Source organism: Ailuropoda melanoleuca, chromosome 2 (genome assembly GCF_002007445.2).
Source record: "Ailuropoda melanoleuca isolate Jingjing chromosome 2, ASM200744v2, whole genome shotgun sequence".
NCBI classification, from domain to species: Eukaryota; Metazoa; Chordata; class Mammalia; order Carnivora; family Ursidae; genus Ailuropoda; species Ailuropoda melanoleuca.
Window position 1 is genome coordinate 64344425 of NC_048219.1, and position 6429 is coordinate 64350853.

Sequence of the window (6429 nt, forward strand, 5' to 3'; positions counted from 1 at the left end):
TGTGAAATAGATTGTTTTGTTAAGGTTTCGTTAGTGGTTTCTTGATGTGTCTTTTTTACAAGAGAAAAAGTGGTTTTGATTTCTTTCATAGATCAAAATTTTCAGTTGAGACATGTTTCTGGAAGTCTCATAGTCCAAGGATGTTTCAAATAACCAAGATGAAGTCTCTGAATGCAGGTATCCTAAGTAAGCAGTTTGCATCCTTAGCAGCACGACCAGGATCTTGACCAAAAGTAAAATTATTTTCTTGTTCCCACAATCTACTTAATTCTTGTTTTATTTATTTATTTATGTATGTATGTATGTAAAGATTTTTATTTATTTATTCGACAGAGATAGAGACAGCCAGCGAGAGAGGGAACACAAGCAGGGGAAGTGGGAGAGGAAGAAGCAGGCTCATAGCAGAGGAGCCTGATGTGGGGCTCGATCCCAGAACGCCGGGATCACGCCCTGAGCCGAAGGCAGACGCTTAACCGCTGTGCCACCCAGGCGCCCCTAATTCTTGTTTTAAAATCTGAATATTTCTATTTATAATTTCTGTTTTGGATGATTATTCTGACCACCACCTTTATGATGTTTGAAGCCCTGTTAAACCAATTATCACATATTTTTCTAATTTGCTTCTAAGTAGTGACTTTACTAGAGGCAACAAGTCCACCCAGTAGTCCAATGAGATGTATTTTCCTTCCCAAAAGTTCTTGGTGAGCACAGGAAGGCTCCTATCATCACCAAATAAGCTACAAGTTCACCTGTGCTTCTCATTCTTTGGAAAGTTAAAGCTACATTCAGTCTCAAATTCCTGCTAAGCTAAATTTGTGCCATTGTCTCACTGTTCTGAGAAACCTCAGGGGAAAACACTTGCTATATGTTGATGATGGGCTTCCTGTCCCCGAAGAATCCCTGGAATTAACGAATTCTATTGAATTCTCATGGGGTAATAGTTCAGGCAGGTGGCCGACACAAGCCAATTCCTTTTCTGTGCCCTGTTACAGCCCGCACTTCTAGGAGACTATTTTCTGTGACAAAGATTTGGAAAAGGATGAACTTTTATTTTTCTGCCATAGATCACCTTATGTAGTTCATCTGGCATTGTGTAGCTTGTCCTAATTGTTCTATTTATGTAAGCAGCCAACTACTGGAGATCTCTTAACTTTCGTCATGTTCTTACTAGAGAGATTAGACATTGTTTTTCTGGTTTTATTGTTGTTGGTTTTTGTAACATCAATAGAGTGCTCCTGAGTATTACTACAAAAGTTCCATTTTTTAACATTATGGGCTCAGATGCCATAATTTCTTTTTTTAAATAATTTTTATTATGTTATGTTAGTCACCATACAGTACATCCTTAGTTTTTGATGTAGTGTTCCATGATTCATTGTTTGCGTATAACACCCAGTGCTCCATGCAATATGTGCCCTCCTTACTACCCATCACTGGCCTATCCCAATCCCCTACTCCCCCCCCCTCTGAAGCCCTCAGTTTGTTTCCCAGAGTCCATAGTCTCTTGTGTTTCATTACTCCTTCTGTTTACCCCCCCTTCATTCTTCCCTTCTCCTACCGATCTTCCTGCTATTTCTTATGTTCCGTAAATGAGTGAAACCATATGATAATTGTCTTTCTCTGCTTGACTTATGTCACTTAGCATAATCTCCTCCAGTCTATCCATGTTGCTGCAAAAGTTGGGTAATCATTCTTTCTGATGGCTGAGTAACATTCCATTGTATATATGGACCACATCTTCTTAATCCAGTCATCTGTTGAAGGGCATCTCAGCTCCTTCCACAATTCAGCTATTGTGGACAATGCTGCTATGAACATTGGGGTGCATATGGCCCTTCTCTTCACTACGTCTGTATCTTTGGGGTAAATACCCAGTAGTGCAATGGCTGGATCATAGGGTAGTTCTATTTTTAACTTTTATTTATTTATTTATTTGTTTGTTTATTTATTTATTTATTTATTTATTTATTTAACAGAGATAGAGACAGCCAGTGAGAGAGGGAATACAAGCAGGGGGAGTGGGAGAGNCTTGGATACCAGTCTTTTATCTGTAGCATCATTTGCAAATATCTTCTCCCATTCCATGGGCTGCCTCTTAGTTTTTTGACTGTTTCCTTGGCTGTGCAGAAGCTTTTTATCTTGAGGAAGTCCCACAAGTTCATTTTATCTTTTGTTTCTCTTGCCTTTGGAGATATGTCATGAAAAAGTTGCTGTGGCCGATGTCAAAGAGGTTGCAGCCTATGTTCTCCTCTATGATTTTGATGGATTCCGGTCTCACATCGAGGTCTTTCCTCCATTTGGAATTTATCTTTGTGTATGGTGTGAGAGAGTGGTCAAGTTTCATTTGTTTGCATAGATGCCATAATTTCTTAAATACCGGTTCCTCAACCCAGCCCTGGAGCTGATGAATGGCGTGCAACAGCCTAAAGCAACCCTTTCCTCTGGGCCAGGTCCCACTGCACCGGCAGTGAGCAGCAGGCAGGGACAGCCTTGTGCTCACTGGCGTCCTGGGCTGGCCCCTGCCCTTCTCAGGTCATAAACATCTGGTGGAAGAGCTAAAGCGGATGAATTTTGGAAGGCAATACTGCCCATTCCCTGCCCGTAAAAGTTGCACCAACTTAGCCTTTTATCAGCAGGGGCTGAAAGGACAGATAGGAGAACCTTTGTACCTTCCTCATGCCTCTTACTCTTATTTGCAGTTTTAGCGATTAAGGTAAAACCCGTAAAAGACAGGAAGGTCTATAAAAGATGTCAGAGAACCACAAAGGGGATGTTAAGAAGTTGGTCTGAGTTCCCAGGCTGTGGAAAGTGACAGAGGAAATAGATAAGTTAAAAGCTTTTAAAAAGTGCCCAGGGATAGAAGAAAGGTAGATGGGGGATGTGCATGAATGGAGGTTTTCACTTCTGAGCTACACGGAAGGCTCCCGTGGCAGGGCGGTAGCTCGACTTCCCTTGCGCTGATGTCTGAGGACAGTCCTGGGCACTCAGCAGGGCTCACTCTCGTGGGACTGGGGGAGAATCTTAACATGGATTTAAAAGTGGCTGCCCTCAAGTTGAAGGCCCAGGGGACAGCAGAATACTGGGGCCTGGTCAGCTGCAGGCATAATCAGGAGCAAGTGTCAGCTGGCAGAGACCTATATGCCTTCAGATAACCAGCTCTCAACAACCTGGGGCTCCTTCTCAACAAAGAATATAAAGGAAAGGACCATCCGGGCTTTATGGACCCTGGAACCTCGTCAACTTTCCATCAAGCCATCGAAAGCTTTTCCTAGCCCGCATTTAATGCCTAGCCCTTAGGCTGGGCCCTGCAGGGTTACAGAAGAGGTGCAAACTGTATCTGCTGATGAGGGGCCTGTGGGCTTGGAGGGGAGGCCAGACCAGTGGGCCCAAGAAAGCACCATGATCGACACAAGACTGGGGAATGTCAGACTGTGCCCCGGGTGCGAGCGAGATGGTGCAGTGGAGCCCTGAGAACAGGAGACGGATGGACAGGACACGAGCTTCAGCAGAGACGCGAGGCTCGAGGATCGGAGATCCCAGGGTGGCCACTCCACGTCCTTGCTTCTGTGAGATGTGAAGAGCTGACCCTTCTGAGAGGAAGGAAAGCATCACCTGCCACTTTCTGGGCCCCTGCTCCTCCCAGCAGCCACCGGGTCCTCATGTCAATGCTCAAGGCCTACTGGTGAGGGGAAAGGGCAGAAAGGAGAAAAGAGGGGTGACCAGGGGACAAACACAGCTCCAGCTCCAGCTCCTTCAACCAGGCCAACTTTCGCAGCTGGCTCTCTGGCTGCAAAAGTGGATCTTCAGGCTCACTTGCCCCTGGCAGGGAGGGGCTGGGGACGCATCCAAGTACGTCTCCTGAGAGTCCCTAGGATCAGACAAAAACCCAAAACCCAGCTCTGCTGCAAGGGTCTGTCAACATCCTCATAATTGCATACATGGAGTGCTGACATATTTACCCTGCTTAATCACCGCCCCACCCCACGGAGGAAAACTGATTTCAGGCACTTGAGGACAGAGAAATAGCAGTGACCTTTCTGCAAGACTGATGATAACTCGCTCCTTATAAGGAGCAGACAAGAGCCCCACGCTCATGGCTCAGGAATGTGTGTCTCTGTGTGTGTTCTTTCCAACGTTACCTGGCAATGGGCCTCCACACCTGAGCCCAGCATTTCCAGGACAGCAGAATGGAGTGGGCTTCCCTTCTCCCTAAGCCAAGAGAGTATTGATTGCTGCAGATAATCCTAACCATAAAGTTTCCCAAATAGTACTGTAATTGTAATTGTAAATAGTACTGTAATTGTAAATTCGACCAATGAGCTGTTAAAAGGGAAAAAAGAATGTTTTCTATTATTTGAGAAACAAACTAACAGTTGTTAAAAGGAAAAAAAGAATGTTTTCTATTATTTGAGAAACAAGCTAACAGTTGTTAAAGGAAAAAAAGAATGTTTTCTATTATTTGAGAAACAAACTAACAGCTACATAAACTCCTGCCTTACAGTGGATGATTATATAACTGCGAATAAAAAAAAATAAGGGTCAAAATTCAGTCATCTGAAGCCAGCATCCCTCCAGGAGCTAATAGCATAAGCCCTCAGTAGTTGTAGCTGTACTTGGCTTACAGGCCTCCCCTGCCTCAGACACTCCACTTGTGATCTCTTCATTCCTACAGTAACCCAGTAATTATGCCCATTTTACAGATAAAGCTATTGAAGTTCAAGGAGAGGTTAAGTCACTTGCTTGAGTTCACCCGGCTAGCAAGTGGAAACAGAGATCTGAACCCAAGTATTTCTGACTTGAAAGCCAGCGGTGTTCTTTCCATGCGTGCCGCAAACCCCTGCATGACTTTCCTACTGCCCACGGATGAGCAGGGTCCCTTCTGGGCTGTGCGGGGTGAAAAATGGGGATGGCCACTCTCATTTGTCCTATTCCTCATGAGGACTTCCAGACTTTCAAGAATAAAAGAATGTTGTGCTTCTTCCGAAACTGTTTTCCCTTCCAATCTTGGGTTCCTTGGAAACACGTGGAACCAGAAAGACAAATCCCTGAGTGCTCTCTGCACTCAGGGTTGGAGGAGCCCAGCCAGCAGGGCAGCCTGAGGTCTTCTGGTAAAATGCTTCCTGGCTGACCTGCCCGGTCCCGATCCTCTGGCCGCCACCACCACCCAGCCAGGCTGCATGCCTCTAGCTCCTGGAGCTCGTCAGCTGGGCCAGACATACCCCCATATTCCGTGTGCCTGCCCAGACATTCTGACACCTCAACTCATTCTTCATTCAAACACATATTCATTATTCATGCAAACAAATATTTTGTACTCATTATATGTGCCAGGCACAGTCCTAAAGCCTTGGGGGATAAGACAGAGATGGTCACTGCCTCTGGGTGCTGACATTCAGGAATATGGAATAAATAACCAACTAGTTAATTGCTTGACTACAACGATAAATGTCCTGCAAGGATTGCTAAGTTGTTAGGAGAGTGCAGAATTGGGGGCAGGGATGGAGGTCCAGAGAGGACTGAGGGATCAGGGAAAGTTTCCCCAGGAAGAAGACAAGATGGCTGGGTGCACAGAAAGAGGGGTCAGTGGTACAGTGTGAGGCCAGAGGGGTAAGCAAGGCCTGGTCTTGAGGGCCCTTCATAGATCTGGACTCTATCTTTGAAACGATGAGACTCCTTTGTGGGGTTTAGGTGGTGACTGATATGTGTGTATAAATCAGGGAGGAAAAGAATGATATGTGTGCCAACAATTTCTCGATCACACTGAGAATTCACAATGGCCTTTTGGCTTTTGGTCCCTCTGAAACAGTAAATCTGCAGTAACTTAAAGGCTATCACTTGGGGGGTCCTAGTAAATGTTTGTTCTTGACAATGGTGATTTAAGCTCAGAAGTGGAAGTATTCCCCGACCCCTGCCAGCAGTCTGAATCTGGAATGGTCTTCCCACACAGCCACACTCAGAGGTAGGCCCCTTGAGGCCCATTCAGAGAGGTGGATTTGGGGGCAGAGGGCAGGGGGGGAGGTAAGGCAGAGAGTGGAGTGGTGCTGGGCCCTGGCCCCTTTGTCAGGATTGTCTTTCCCCGGGACCCTGGGAAAACATCGAGGGACCTCCAAACAGCATTCTCAGAGTCTGACCTGACACGTCTCTGCTAAAGACTGAGGCTTTTGGTTCTTGAGCCTTTTCCATGGCAACAATGAAGGCCTTGCCCCAGAGGACCCGCTGAATTCTCCTCTCTCCCTACCCTCCCGGGACCTAAATGCCTAGAGGAAGGCACGCCATTCCCGACTGACTCCCTCGGAGGAATGTTTATGGTGGAAACTCAGAGCTAGCTGGGGCCTAGGGAGGGCATGGAAAGGAAAAGTTGGGATGTCAAGAAGAACTATTTGATCAGTCCCATGGTGGGAAGGCAGCAAGGCCAAAAAACCTCTTACG

The 6429-nt window shown here is 46.0% G+C and overlaps 1 pseudogene; it reads right to left on the reverse strand.

The window, feature by feature from the left end:
- Positions 1-502: 502 nt before the first annotated feature.
- Positions 503-5217, reverse strand: LOC109489405 (annotated as a pseudogene).
- Between the last annotated feature and the right edge of the window lie 1212 nt (positions 5218-6429).